Genomic DNA, 16,491 nt, shown 5'->3' on the forward strand with positions numbered 1-16,491 from the left:
TCCAACCAAAAACGGTGGTATGATTCTCACGGCCCATCGCCGGTTTCCTCCTCCAGCTACGGTTCCTCCGCCGCCTGCGACGTATACCGCGGTCACATAGTCCGCGAGCTAGTCTTCTGGCTTCGTGGTGCCATCATACGTTTTTGTATCACGAGGCAACATAAAGTTGCGAACTGGTGGCTTTTCTTTCATGATCCTTGGACCAAAACACTTTGGGCCCGGGGGACCTTCTTCCTCGATCATTTCTGACACTATCCAGACGGTGCCTTGCATCCCGTTCCGGTAGGTATCTTTCTCCCAAGCGTTCTCCCAACGAGTTCCGGTATGCTGCCGGTCTTGCGGAATCAGCCTCATCATAACACTCCGGTACCGCGGCCCTTGCCTGCCGGTACCTTGGGGGATCTATTTCCTCCTCATCATACGCCGCCCTTGCAGCTCGATAATTTTGCCCGGTTTCTTGTCTACCGGCATGATTGTTTCTGGCATAGCCTTCTCCGGCATAGCCTCTGTTTGCCCCTTGGCCCTTTCTGCCGGCATCATATTGCCCGGCTTGTTGTTTTCCGGCAAGAACCGGATCATACACAGTCATCTGCTGCGCATTCACCTCTTTTTCTCTTCTTCTGTCCGGATGGGGGGACGAAGCCTGCCCATGGGACTTGCTACCGGCATTCCTTGTTGAACGCGCGGATTTTGAAGCCACAGCCTTGTTTAGCTTATCAAGCTGTTCAGCGTTTTGCTGCTCGATAGTTTCAAGAAGCTCCCGGACACGCTCTTGTTGTTTTGCCAGAGCGTCCCCGGAAAGCGAGTCACACAGCGCTACAACAACTTTAGCAGCTTTTATTGTTTTATCCGGGCTACTGTACTTAGGTTTCTCTACAATGCTCACAGATGCAGATGTGCTTTTGCCGGCAGCAATTTCTTTGCGCAGATCCTGATCTAGATTGCGAGCCTTAAGCCGGTTTTCCGGTAGCCTAGCAGCATAAGCGCTAACAGAAGCAAAGCCATGGGCAGCGTTATACTCACGTAGGGTTAGGTTCAGCTCGCGCTGCGCCCTGGCAATGTCCTTGCCGCTCTCGAGCATCTTCTGGCGCTGCGCCTCCAGCTCCGCCTGAGCCGCTGCCGGGTCGATGTTCTGCGCGATGGGGGTGGCGACGACGTTCATCGCCGCTTGGAGTGGAGTTTCCAGCGGTGCGGACGATGCTCCCGCAGCGCCTGCGCCTCGTTCCAGCGGTGGCTTGGCCGCACGGTTCGAAACCGCACGCCCAGCGCCTTCTTCCGCAGCTTCTTTGCCGGCGTCGACAGCGCCTGCCATCATCACCTCCACGCTGCCTGGAGTGCGACCAGCATGCAGCCACCTTGGCGGATCCGGCGCCACCAGCACCGGCGAGAGGCACTGGCGCACAGGGACGGTGCCGAAATAGATGCGGTGGCTGCCGAACTCGATGATGCGGCCGTTCTTGGGGAAGATGCCGCCGTTGGCGAAGCAGCCCGCGTTGTCGTTGATGAAGTCCATGGCGTAGATGCGCTGCACCAACCCGGAGACCGTACGCTGGCCGGCGACGTCGAGGATGCCCGCCCGAATGTGAACTCCAGCAAGCGCCACTTCATGCCCCACGGTGGGCGCCAACTGTCGTCGTGGCGAACGAGCAGATGCCATGGGATGGCTTAAGTTGGGGCCGAATGGGCGCTAGAGGATTCGGGGGAGGGTTTGCGACTAGGTGGAACGAACTTCCGGATGCTTTCCTCAAGAACACAACCAAAGGCCGGTATACAAGAAGAGAGACAAGAGGAAGAACTCTGCTCTAGATCGCTAACTTCATTGATCTCAACATGGTTACAGGTTCTTGGATACAAGGTCTATCGTCTAATCTCCTCTATCTGCACGCGCCCGTAAGAGGCTATGACCCCTCTCCTTATATAGGGGAGAGGGTGGCTTACAGAGCAAGAAACCCTAATAGCATCTTTGACTGGACAAACTACTTTACAAAGCTACTTTAATCATGGATGACGCCGGGGTCTTCTTTAATCAAGGACGCTGACGTCCTCCGGCTTCTTTCAGCGTCACCCCTCTCTTTGGCGCCAGGGCTCCGATTAAAGTCACTTTGCTTCGCTCATCCTTGTCTTCTAGCTCTGAAGAGAATCTTTGACCAGTCTTGCCGACAGGCCCTTCTTTCCGGTATCTTATTTATCCGGTTCCGGTATACCCCTCTTAGGGATACCGGCTTAGCTTCACTTAGCCAAATTCTTATCTTTGTGCTCTGGTAAGAATATTAAACCGGTATCTTGATGGCTCAAACCATCCGGTTTGGCATGCCTTTGGCATACCGGGGTCATCCCCCCAACAAAATTCATAGGCGCAATTACACACATGTGAAATTACATATCTAAGCGCAATTACACACATGTGAAATTACATATCTAAGCGCAATTACACATATATCAACTGCACATATATGTGTAATTGCATATGAAAAAAAATCCGTAGGCTCAATTATGTGCAACTGCACATCTATGTGTAATTGCATATGAATAAATTTTATTGGCGTATTTGCATATGAAAAATTCCACCACCAACCACATCCAAAAAAAAACCGAATCGATGCAAAAAAAAACCAATGTGATCTACCTGGAGAAATTGCGTGATATACAAAAAGAACAATCAGTGTGATTCTTCCTAGAATAGTTGGCATGCTATCAAATGACACAGAATTGACCGGGCACCAAGATAGTATTCAGAAAATAAACATCAAGTAAAAAAAGTTAAAAAACATACGAAATCGAAAAAATATATACTACAATAAGGACTCTCTAGTCCGCAGCCCGTCAAAAAATTTAAATACAAATAGCCCATGTAAAAAATAAAGAGACCAAAACCATATGTAGGCCCGGTAGAAACCAGCAACACGGCGGCTGTGCTTATATCATTCAGAAAGAAAAAAGACGCCCGCTCCCGTCCCCGTGCGGCTGAGCCGAGCTGCACCGGGGCGCCCCAGATCCGGCGAGAGGCCGGCCTCCCCGTCTCCCCCGCCCTCGCCGCCACCGGTGGGCGTCGTCGGGCAAAGCCCTGGCGGCGCGGTGGCGGCGGGCGCCCTCCGGTGCGCGGGATCTAGGCGGCCCGGCTCCGGCGTCCTTCTCCGGCGGTTGCGGCTGGCGGCGGCGGAAGGGGCGGCGTGGCTGCTGCGCGCAGTGGCTGCTGCGCGTGGTGCCTCTTCCGACGGCTTCCTCCGTAGAGGGTGGTGGTGGGTTCCGGGCGGCGGCCCGCGGTGGTTTTTGGCGGTGGCGGCCGGCGTGGCCGCGTCGAGCAGCGCGTCGGGCGGTGTTGGAGGTTCTGCTGCCCTCTATCTTCTCCCAAGCCGGCATGCTTGGAGGATCCCTTGAAGACCAGGCGCGCTCGATCTGGAGCGGCCTGCCTCTCTATGCCGGCATTTTGGAGGGATGTTGTGCGGTGCTCCTGCCAGCATGGTGCTGGGCGGAGCTGTCGTCTCCGTTGTGGTTTGCCTCCACATGGTGTGGTGCTTCCGGTTCGGATCGACGAGTTCTCCAATTCTGGCGGTCCGGTGGTGGCCGGCTTTCGGTTGTCTTGGCGGCAGTATATGCTGGCCACTGCTGGTTGGTGTTGTGGCTGCGAGGGTCGCTTCCTCTTTACTCAGCCATCAACCTTTAGCGGTTCGCCGTTGGGGTTGGCGGGTGCCGTGGTTTCGCAGTGGCGGCCATGGTGGTGACGCGCTCCCCACACGGGGGGTCGTCGTGGCTGGGTGTTGAGCCCCTCTGTCTTGCCATCAGTGGCAGAGGACGCTGCTCCTATCTGTACTGGTGTGCCCCATGGTGATGCAGATGGCGGCCATGGGTGCGGTCTCCTCTCCGATGCGAGGTGAGTCGTGGCAGTGGTGGTGGTGGCTTCTTCTTGCCGGTTGCTGGGCTCCGGTGTCGGGTCCTTGTCAGAGCTCTTTGGCGTGTCAAGGGTGCTCCATGTGCGAGTGCTCACTGGGCGTGTCTCTGCTTTGTGATGCCCTTCGACTCCAGCTGGTGGCACACAGGCGTCGTGGCGTCGTCTCGGCCACGTGCGACCTTTCGGCGACACCCTCGACACAGGTGGTGTCGGTGCGTAGTGTGGTCTCGGATGCGCGTGGCCCTTCGATTACGTCGATGGTGCAGTGTCGTTGCTGGGTCTCGGCGGACCAAAGCCGTTCGATTACTCCAATGGAGCCTCGAGCTGGGTTGTCCCTCTGGTGTGTCCTCAGGACTCTTCCTTGTGATCGCTGTGCTTGGGTCGCGATGAGTATTCTCATCCGCCAACTGCCCCCTAGTTTTGTGGGGTGGCCACTTTTCTCTCCTCGGTCTTGTGTGTTGTCGGTGTGTGTTTTTCTTTTTCTTCTCCTCTCTTGTAACCCCCGTGTACTCTGGTTCATTTGAACCTATCTTGTAGAGGCTGAAAAGCTTCATAGGCAACTTGACTGAATATATGTTCAGGCTGGCTCACGCCCGCCGTAGTTACAGTCAAAAAAAACCAGCAACACGCTGAAAATCACAAACCATCTAACATCAGCCAACGGATGAAACTTGGTAACCAGAGGGGTAGGTGCGCACCCCTTCGTCATATGACACCTGTCCACTTTGGTCAAACCTCATTACCCCCATTCCACCTATTACTGTATCAGGTTTAGCAGTTAATTAGTGATTAAACCGGATAGGGCCTAACCCCCGAACAACCAGACCTCGTCTCCTACCTCCGCTAACTCCTGGCGTGCGTTGTAGAACCGGCAGATGAAGCAATTTAGAGTTCGATTTCCGCCGTCGCCCTTCCTGATTCCCATCGCCTCCACGCGCGAGCAGATCCTAAATCGAGCAGGACCCCAAGTTGGCTACGAGTAGATCCCAAATCGAAAAAATGCCAAATCCAATTGACCGCTCCTGAGCACGAGCTGCCCATCAGGTGGTCCACGACGCCGGCGTTTTTGAGCGACCCCGACATGACGTCCCTGATTGTATTCAGGTACACCACCAGGATCCCGGCGTTGTTGATTATGACGCACATCTGCGCCACGACGCTAGCGGGGCGGCCGAGCGCCCGGTGCACGAGCTCGCCGTAGGAGAGCACGCGGCAACGCGCCGAGAAGCGCACCAGCAGCTCGATGGTGACCTCGGAGAGCACCCCCATGACGAGGATCGAGACGAGCCCGACTGCGACGCCCAGGACCTTCATGGTGGCCGGGAGCGCCATGATGCCCGCACCGATGGGGACACGCGGGGCCGTCGGCGCCGATGAGCGGCAGCTCGTCATGCTCCCCGCCATTGGAGTCGGCGGCGTCGTCTTCCACCTCGCCCAGGAACGAGTCCTGTTTTGTGAGCTTCTTGGCGTGGACGCCATTGGAGGCAGCCGCGTCGGGATGCGGCGGCGGCTGCTGCTAGGGCTGTGATACGCGTACAGCACGCGTCCGTTGGGAACCCCAAGAGGACGGTGTGATGCGTACAGCGGCAAGTTTTCCCTCAGTAAGAAACCAAGGTTTATCGAACCAGTAGGAGCCAAGAAGCACGTTGAAGGTTGATGGCGGCAGAGTGTAGTGCGGCGCAACACCAGGGATTCCGTCGCCAACGTGGAACCTGCACAACACAACCAAATTACTTTGCCCCAACGTGACAGTGAGGTTGTCAATCTCACCGGCTTGCTGTAACAAAGGATTAGATGTATAGTATGGATGATGATGTTTGCAGAAAACAGTAGAATGAGTATTGCAATAGATTGTATTCGATGTAAAAGAATGGACCGGGGTCCACAGTTCACTAGAGGTGTCTCTCCGATAAGAATAAGCATGTTGGGTGAACAAATTACAGTTGGGCAATTGACAAATAAAGAGGCATGACCATGCACATACATGTTATGATGAGTATTGTGAGATTTAATTGGGCATTACGACAAAGTACATAGACCGCTATCCAGCATGCATCTATGCCTAAAAAGTCCACCTTCAGGTTATCATCCGAGCCCCCTCCAGTATTAAGTTGCAAACAACAAACAATTGCATTAAGTATGGTGCGTAATGTAATCAATAAATATATCCTTAGACATAGCATTGATGTGTTATCCCTAGTGGTAACAGCACATCCACAACCTTAGAGGTTGTTGTCACTCCCCCAGATTTAATGGAGGCATGAACCCACTATCGAGCATAAATACTCCCTCTTGGAGTTACAAGCAAAAACTTGGCCAGAGCCTCTACTAGAAACGGAGAGCATGCAAGATCATAAACAACACATAGATGATAGATTGATAATCAACATAACATAGCATTCATTATTCATCGGATCCCAACAAACGCAACATATAGCATTACAGATAGATGATCTTGATCATGTTAGGCAGCTCACAAGATCCAACAATGATAGCACAATTAGGAGAAGACGACCATCTAGCTACTGCTATGGACCCATAGTCCAGGGGTGAACTACTCACACATCACTCCGGAGGCGACCATGGCGGTGAAGAGTCCTCCGGGAAATGATTCCCCTCTCCGGCAGGGTGCCGGAGGCGATCTCCTGAATCCCCCAAGATGGCATTGGCGGCGGCGTCTCTGGAAGGTTTTCCGTATCGTGGCTCTCGGTACTGGAGTTATTCTCGACGAAGGCTTAAGTAGGCGGAAGGGTAGGTCAGGGGGCGCCACGAGGGGCCCACACCACAGGGCCGCGCGGCCAGGGGCTAGGCCACGCCGCCCTAGTGTGGCGTCACCTCGTCACCCCACTTCGTATCTCCCCCGGTATTCTGGAAGCTTCGTGGAAAAATAAGATCCTGGGCGTTGATTTCGTCCAATTCCGAGAATATTTCCTTACTAGGATTTCTGAAACCAAAAACAGCAGAAAAACAAAGAATCGGCTCTTCGGCATCTCGTTAATAGGTTAGTGCCGGAAAATGCATAAATATGACATAAAGTATGTATAAAACATGTGAGCATCATCATAAAAGTAGCATGGAACATAAGAAATTATCGATACGTTGGAGACGTATCAGCATCCCCAAGCTTAGTTCCTACTCGTCCCGAGTAGGTGAACGATAACAAAGATAATTTCTGAAGTGACATGCCATCATAATCTTGATCATACTATTGTAAGCATGCAGCGATTCGAAGCAATGTAGATGCAATGAGTAAACAATTGAATCATATAGCAAAGACTTTTCATGAATAGTACTTTCAAGACAAGCATCAATAAGTCTTGCATAAGAGTTAACTCATAAAGCAATAAATTCATAGTAGAGGCATTGAAGCAACACAAAGGAAGATTAAGTTTCGGCGGTTGCTTTCAACTTGTAACATGTATATCTCATGGATATTGTCAACATAAAGTAATATAATAAGTGCAATATGCAAGTATGTAGGAATCAATGCACAGTTCACACAAGTGTTTTCTTCTTGAGATGGAGAGAAATAGGTGAACTGACTCAACATAAAAGTAGAAGAAAGGCCCTTCGCGGAGGGAAGCATTGATTGCTATGTTTGTGCTAGAGCTTTTATTTTGAAAACAAGAAACAATTTTGTCAACGGTAGTAATAAAGCATATGTATCATGTAAATTATATCCTACAAGTTGCAAGCCTCATGCATAGTATACTAATAATGCCCACACCTTGTCCTAATTAGCTCGGATTACCTGGATTATCACTGCAATACATATGTTTTAACCAAGTATCACAAAGGGGTACCTCTATGCCACCTGTACAAAGGTCTAAGGAGAAAGCTCGCATTGGATTTCTCGCTTTTGATTATTCTCAACTTAGACATCCATACCGGGACAACATAGACAACAGATAATGGACTCCTCTTTAATGCATAAGCATTCAACAACAATTAATTTTCTCATAAGAGATTGAGGATAGTTGTCCAAAACTGAAACTTCCACCATGGATCATGGCTTTAGTTAGCGGCCCAATGCTCTTCTCTAACAATATGCATGCTCAAACCATTCAACTCATGGTAAATCGCCCTTACTTCAGACAAGACAAACATGCATAGCAACTCACATGATATTCAACAAAGAGTAGTTGATGGCGTCCCCAGGAACATGGTTATCGCTCAACAAGCAACTTATAAGAGATAAAATGCATAAGTACATATTCAATACCACAATAGTTTTTAGGCTATTTGTCCCATGAGCTATATATTGCAAAGATGAAGGACAGAAATTTAAAGGTAGCACTCAAGCAATTTACTTTGGAATGGCGGAGAAATACCATGTAGTAGGTAGGTATGGTGGACACAAGTGGCATAGTGTTTGGCTCAAGGATTTTGGATGCATGAGAAGTATTCCCTCTCGATACAAGGCTTAGGCTAGCAAGGTGTAACATCCCTGTTTTGCTAAACCTAGATTAGGTTTGTTTGTGCATCATTTGCATCATGATGTTTTCCTAAGAAAATTGCATTGAAGTGAAATAATTTGAAAACCCTAATGTTGGTTTGATTTCCCCTCTCTTTCAAATGCTCAAGTATTTCAAATTTTCAAATTAAACTTGTGGCCTCTTTGCATTATGTCAAGATGGCTATGAATATTTTTAAAAGTTGTAGAAAGTGAAGTTTCAAACAGATTTCAAAATGCAAAAGAGTTTGAATACAAATTTGAAAACAAGATTCAGAAAAAGATAGAAGGAGAGCCCTCTTTCTATTTTTGGGCTCAGCCCAATCCTTTCCCTCCTCTCTCCAGCGCCATCAGCCCAGCAGGCCGGCCCAGCTCCCACCTCTTTCAGTCCGACAGAAGTTGCAGGGGGGTATGTGCAAAATGGTCATCCTCCCCGCGCCTCCAAGCTTCTCGCTGTCGCCCGCGCGGCCGCCCGATGGTCGCCGGCACGTGGAGATGCCCGCCGCCGCTCCTGGGCGTCTACAAAGCCTCGTCGCGCCGCCGCTGAAACCCTAGCTGCCCACAAACCCCCTGTACTCCTCTCCCTCGCTCACTACGCGCGCAGGCCGAACCCTAGCTCGCCAGCCATCGCTCGCCCCCGTCGCTCCGGCCACCCCCGAGCTCCACCGACCACGCCATCCTCTCCGCCTTGTCGCCATGACCCTCCCCGTCGAAGGAATCGACGTGGGGTGCCCCGAATCGGCCCCGCCGCGTCCTTCTTCCTAGCGTCCGGCCGCCGGCCACCGGCTCAATGCCGGCGTTACAGGGCTTCCCCGCCCTCACCGTCTCCTCCATCCGCTTCAGGGTGAGCACCCGAATCTCCCGAGCGCCTCCGCACCTTCCCTCTCCCTCTGTAGAGATCCCGCCATGAGCGCCTGCCCCGGCCGCCGCTCGGCATCGCCGCCGGCGATGCTCCGGCGACCCCCTGCTAACGGCGCCTCCACCGTTCGACTCGTCGCGTCCCCGCGCGTCGAATGTGCCAGCCCGCGCGTCCAGGGGCGCGCCACATCGCCGCCGCGCTATGGTATCCGACGCAGTCCGCCGGAGTTGACCACCGGCGGTTGACCGCCGTGGGGGCCCGCACCCTTTTATTTTGTTAAATGTTTTCTGAAATTCAATTCTGTAAATAAAAATAATATGACATGTGGGGCCCGTTGTCAGATTTTTAATAATTTCCATAAATATTTAGAAAAAGAATAAAACCCTGACATGTGGGTCCAGTCTGTCAGGCTTTTATTATTTTCCAGGAATTTTCAGAAATGTTTTAAAATGAATAAAACTTGTAAAATTCATAACTTATTCATTTTAAATCAGAAAAATATGTATAATATATCACAATTTTCAGAAAAATGAGATCTACATTTTGGTAGCAAAATCATGCATTGATAAACAACTTAGAACCTAGTTGTTTTAGAAGAACTAATTGTACCCCTTCTGAGGCTCCGGAACTACTAACCCTAGTCCCGTCGAACCTCAATTAATTTGATGATGACGTAGGGTTAATTTCAGTACCTAATTAACATGTCATATCATCATTCTTGTATGCGCATTGCATCGATGCCATGTGTTGATTGTTGTTCTACCTTTCCGGTGTTTGCTTCTTCGCGATCGATAGAGCAAGTGCCGAGACGATGAAGATCACCAACGACGCAGATCAATAATTGTCCACCGACGAACAAGTCAAGCATGGGATCTCCGAAGATCCACATTGGTTTGTCAGGGACAAAGGCAAGCCCTAGCCTGGTTCATATTATGATTTTGAAATGCTTTTACTTCTGGTTCCAATATATCGCATTCGTTTCAAATATGTTTTATCGGCAGGTATAGTTATCCTATGTATGTTGCATTTACCATCCTTGTAGCCTAAATACTCTAATCCACTGCTCCCAGCAAGACTAGGTTTGAGCTCTGTGTGCATCGCTAGAGCCGTTATATCGAATATGCTTAGCCATGCTTAGTTGACGAATTCTGATCCATCCGGTTGATGAATCAGAGCTGCGAATGAACCTAGTATGGCAGGATGACGTGGTAAGATCAGTGATGATAATAAACTTGTTAAAGGATTGGATGGGCCGCCACATGGGGATGTGGTGATTTGACTCGTTCTCGCCGATACTAGGACCTGAGTTCTCGCCTTCGGAACCAAGACTGAGCGTACAGCCACACGGGGCCCATGGGAACCCCTTGGCCCGAACTTGCCTAGCTTACCCATGAGTCAATTAGTTTGCGAGTTCCATTTGGCATTCTGCATGGCGAAGGCGTGGAAAAGGTTTTCAAAGGTGCATCATACAGGGCGTGGCCGGGGTGAAGGATGCTGGAGGCATTGAACTGGATCCCCTGCGCACAATGACCGGGACCGCCTCGGAGAATGGCTACCTACGATGACGGAGTTCCCCAGTTAGATTGACTCATGGAATAGGCGAAGCAAGGGAAAGGTTTTGGTCGACCACCCTCTACCGGCACGCCAAGGAAGCGTGTACATGACGGTGCTAAGAGTCGGTCGACGCGTGTGGGTAAAGTTATACACCCCTGCAGGGTAAATCTTTTCGAAAAGCCGTGTCCACGGTTAAGGACGACTTGGTGATGGATTCTGTGATCATAGACAACATGAACATAATCGTAAAACTTGGAATCAATGTGTGATAAGGATCCCTCCTCAGGGTATCGAGGGGGTGCTCCTAGTTAGGTTCAGCTGATGATGAAGATTCGGTGGATTCAATATGACGATCAGTAGAGTTAGTGATATCGCTCTCTTATCCCCTTTTAAAATGATCTGAATAGACGAGCTTCTGCTCCCTCTTGTTTTACAAAGCAAAACTGGCTTTCTGCAAAATAAGCTCCACATAAAGCCTCGCATACCAGCTTTGCTAAAAGGTTGTACTAAGTCTTGCTGAGTCCCTGTACTCAGCTTTGCATGCTTTGTTTCAGACGAAGTCTCTCCAACAAATGAAGGTTTGTAGGTCGACATCGACGAGTAGCTTGGAATTCCCAGGTGGCAGCCTGGAATCTATGGGCTGGGACGTCGCCGTTATGCTCCTGGCCTCTTAGGCCTTTTGCTATCTTGCTATTTAGAATAGCATAACTTCGCTTCCGTTGATTGATGAATTGTCAGGTCAGTGACCTCTGCTTGTAATACTTTGGGTTTTTCGCTCAGCTATGAGCTTGTATTGCTCTTTGAGTCGTAGAGTCACTGTTGTGTTACCGATTCTCACCATGTAGGCCCTAGAGATCTAGGTTAGGCTTATGCCAGATGTGATCTGGGTTTGTCTAGCCTACGACCCCCGGGGTCTCCGACAGGTTTTGGTATCAGAGCAGGACTGCTTGTAGGAAACCCTTTCTATTGGTCGATGTTGAGTCTAGTGGTGGTGAAAACTATTTCAAAGCTAAAATTATTTGCGAAAATCTGATTAGGATTCTTTTTACTCCTTATCTGGTATCGCTCTAATTCAAAGTCACCTTACCTTGTGTTGTGTTGAGAAAAATTTACTATCTCTTATGGTCCTTCAAAACTTAGGTGCCTCAATGGCATGTCATTTCTTAACCAGTTGACCTAGGGTTGAGTTCTCTAAACTCTTGTGTGTTCTTTGTATCTCCTTTGTTTTGTTTCAATCTAGAGATTTCCTTCCGTCATGATCTCTCTACTTTGTGGGTTCCACATCATTTTGTTCTAGGCTTCGAGGTTTCCTTTCACCTCGGATGTCTCCTTTTCATTTGCTTGCGTACTTTTAAAGCTAGGTATGGCTTCTTGAAAAGTTACCTTGTGATTACTACCGCGTAGTGTCCTTTGTGTCACACAGATAGTAGTTACTCCTTTCTCCGTATTTTAACTCTTGGACTTGAACCGAAGGTCCCGGATTGTGCTGGGTTCTTTTGAACCTCAGTACATGATGCTGACCTTTAACCCAAGATCCATTCCATTGACCCCTGTTTTCCATGGTCAATCCATACATCAGGATGGCTAACTTCAAATCCACCTAGCCCTCAAGTCTTGGTTGTAGTCGTGATTGAATTGCGGCAACAAAAGATCTTTCCTACCATTAGTTATGGCAGAGGTTCTGTAATCGAATCAAATTGATCACGGCAAGAGTGCTCTTTGTGAGTCTCACATCTATGTCCGTGACTCTCCCGCACAATCCTTTTCCACATGAGTTCAGCAAGAGTGTTATCATGTGCATCTACATCTCAGGATTTTTGATCCTAATCATGTTCCTCCTCTTCAGTTTCTTTCCGGCCTTTGTCTGCTAGTTAGCAGCCAAGTTGTAATTGTGCATTGGAATCTTCTAGTGCATGTTACCCTTGTGGTCCGTCAAGACATTCCACTTCGGAATGTCAGGAGAAGCAAACTCCAGTACCTCTTCCTTTTCTAGGACCCAGTTAAAGTGTTGTAATCCGCAGAATGTGAGGTTTATGCACTTTCTGTTCGGTTCTACCTTAGAGTATCACACTCTTTTATATCTATAGGTCGTGCTAAGTCTCATGGCATTATCGATGAAGTGATGCTCTTACATATCTTTACTCGCCCTTCCTCTGAGTTGTCCGTGCTTGGGAATGTTGGGGTGTTTGTATTGATGTGGTCATCCGAGATTCTTAGCAATTCTCATTGCTTTGCAATCCAAGGACGTTTGTGTCATTCTTAGCACGATTGGTCAGCCGATCACTAAGCGAAGTTTGATTGTGCTGACAAGTCCATTTTTTCAGGCACACCTTCTCCAGTCAAAGAGGTAGGTTTATACCGAAGCTCTCAAGACTACATCGCTTTCCTTATAAAGCATAATCGTTTTCGAACATAGAGATATATCGGTGGTACGTGATATTCTGGATGTCTTTCCAGAAGTATCACCATGTTTTCACATGACCGTGTTGTCAAGTTCGTGAGTAAGTTGGTCCCCTGAACCGCTACTCCTCCAAGAAACCATACTAGATATCATGGACTAGTTGGTTGAGCTTAAACAACAACTTGGAGAGTTGTAAGACAAGAGCTCTAACTGAGTTGATCTTTTTAAAGGGATGTCTAGTTTTGTTCGTGTTGAAATCAGGAAGTACCTCCTTTATGGATGTGCTATCTTCCCCATATTTGATTTGAGTTTGGGCTATCGTCAAATCAAACTTAGTTCGAAGGACTATCTTGATGGTGTTTATACTCATTGTGTTTCACTTGAGTACATCTTCATGTCCTTTGGCCTGACCAATACTCTTTCCTTGTTCGTGCAACATGTGAGTCTCTAATTGGAGTATCTTGATAAGTTTGTTGTTGAGCCCATCGATAACATTCTTATTTCCTCCATTTTTAAAGAGGTTCATATCGAACAGTTGGCCCTAATGTTGGAAACCTTCAAGAACCATCTTTGTGTTACCACAAAGTATGTGTTCTGGATGTTAGAAGTCACTTTCTCTGGTTCACGTGCAGTTGCTGAAAGATGTCGCCGTGGATCCGAGTAGAGTTCCCTTTCTTTTCCTCGGGAATCATCGCAAGTCAGTTATGCATGTGCGGAATATTCTTGAGATGGAAGGTTGTTACCTCCATTTTCTTGAAAAGTTCATATATGCACACTAAGCCACTGACTGGGTTGTTCAAGAAAGAGAAGAAGTTTAATCGCTTTGATATCTTCTTTGATGTCCCCACCAGGACTCAATTGTGTTACATTGCAAGCTCATGTGCACACAATTGCCTTTCGGCAATCGCAACCACATGGATTACACAATCTAGCTCAATCTTTTGCAACTCGACATTGTAGTCCATAACTTGAGAATTTAGCAACTTTACCTTGGTGGTAACTATTGCAAATTTCTATTTGGAATTGCTAAGTCTGAAATATCGTTACACCTAACCCAAGCTGAATCCCAAGCGGCAACGATGGTTGGTGTTTCTCAAGGATTCATGACATAGGTCTCTTTGTAAATCCAGCAAGATTGATGTAGTGTTTAACACAATTAGTCAGAAGGTCTAGTGTCATAATCTCTTGAAACAACAAGAATAAGCACTCCCCATAAGGATCTTGTGCGACTTATTCTAGGAGTTGCCCTTATGACATCTTTTCAATCCGAAAGTCCGACCTTCACTTGATGATCTATTGAAGGCTAGTCAGAAGACTGTTATTGGTGTCTAGAACATCGAGAACATTAGAAGCATCATTGCTAAATGTCTCTCGGTCAATCACTTGAAACCATTTCTCTGGTGATAACAACTTCGTAAGGAGAAAATTTCACTCCCCGGTGATTCTTACTACGTCATTCGACAATGCCTTTCCTCTTCCTTTGGATTTTACCTCAAGTTCTCTTTAATTCACACGTTGTGTGAATTCGTCAGCCATATGTGACCCCAGTACTTTTGAGCAAGCTTTAACCCAAATGACAATCCTCTTGTCATATTAAAAGTTCAAAGCCTCTGAGAAGTATCTTTTCTTAGGATGCCAAATCTCTGTTGTCTATTCGTTCAAGTAGCATGAAGTAATATCATAAACCTTGGCACTTTAGTAGCCAGTGTTCTTTCCCTTCCTTTGGTTTGTACCTGAAGTTCCAATCAATTTACACGTTGTGTGAATTCGTCAGTCATCCATGGCCCTAGCCTTTTTAGTAGGCAATAATCGTTTCATGCATCCTTCCAAAAGAGTGACTATGATTTTAAAACCCAAAGTCGCTCTCGTTGGATAATCATCCGTGCTTCTACGAATCACCCTCTCTAAGAGTGCCTCGTTATGGTATCAAAGACAGTTTAACTCCTCGCTACCTTGTCCCTTCGTAATCTTGTCAAGCGTGGAGCAATTGTCTACCAAAATTTGAAACTTCGTTTGTCTCCTCCGTTACCTTGACGTGTTTCATGTTTGTTAAATCAAAAGTTGTTTTTCAACACTCCTTCCATGAGTTGACCATGAGATGCTCGATCTTCTAAAGATCCACTGTCCAGTGTCATTCCCTCTTTCCTTTAGGTGCTGTTGAGCAACAACCTCGAAGGAAGCAAAATGAAGAGCTCTTCATGATGTTTTGGGCCAGTCTCTTCATGTTGTTGAGGATCAACTTCTTCATGATGTCGTGAATCAACCTCTTCAAGAAGGAAGACCGTCGTGGTATCGACAAGATCGTTGAAGACCGGTGTAGTTCTTGTTACCTTCTCTATTCCTACCTTGGAATTTCGGGACGAGATTCTTTTAAGGGGGATAGATCTGTAACATCCCTGTTTTGCTAAACCTAGATTAGGTTTGTTTGTGCATCATTTGCATCATGATGTTTTCCTAAGAAAATTGCATTGAAGTGAAATAATTTGAAAACCCTAATGTTGGTTTGATTTCCCCTCTCTTTCAAATGCTCAAGTATTTCAAATTTTCAAACTAAACTTGTGGCCTCTTTGCATTATGTCAAGATGGCTATGAATATTTTTAAAAGTTGTAGAAAGTGAAGTTTCAAACAGATTTCAAAATGCAAAAGAGTTTGAATACAAATTTGAAAACAAGATTCAGAAAAAGATAGAAGGAGAGCCCTCTCTCTGTTTTTGGGCTCAGCCCAATCCTTTCCCTCCTCTCTCCAGCGCCATCAGCCCAGCAGGCCGGCCCAGCTCCCACCTCTTTCAGCCCGACAGAAGTTGCAGGGGGGTATGTGCAAAATGGTCATCCTCCCCGCGCCTCCAAGCTTCTCGTTGTCGCCCGCGCGGCCGCCCGATGGTCGCCGGCGCGTGGAGATGCCCGCCGCCGCTCCTGGGCGTCTACAAAGCCTCGTCGCGCCGCCGCTGAAACCCTAGCTGCCCACAAACCCCCTGTACTCCTCTCCCTCGCTCACTGCGCGCGCCGGCCGAACCCTAGCTCGCCGGCCATCGCTCGCCCCCGTCGCTCCGGCCACCCCCGAGCTCCACCGACCAGGCCATCCTCTCCGCCTCGTCGCCATGACCCTCCCCGTCAAAGGAATCGACGCGGGGTGCCCCGAATCGGCCCCGCCGCATCCTTCTTCCCCGCGTCCGGCCGCCGGCCACCGGCTCAACGCCGGCGTTACAGGGCTTCCCCGCCCTCACCGTCTCCTCCATCCGCTTCAGGGTGAGCACCCGAATCTCCCGAGCGCCTCCGCACCTTCCCTCTCCCTCTGTAGAGATCCCGCCATGAGCGCCTGCCCCGGCCGCCGCTCG

The sequence above is a fragment of the Lolium perenne genome, chromosome 2 (genome assembly GCF_019359855.2).
Source record: "Lolium perenne isolate Kyuss_39 chromosome 2, Kyuss_2.0, whole genome shotgun sequence".
Taxonomy (NCBI): domain Eukaryota; kingdom Viridiplantae; phylum Streptophyta; class Magnoliopsida; order Poales; family Poaceae; genus Lolium; species Lolium perenne.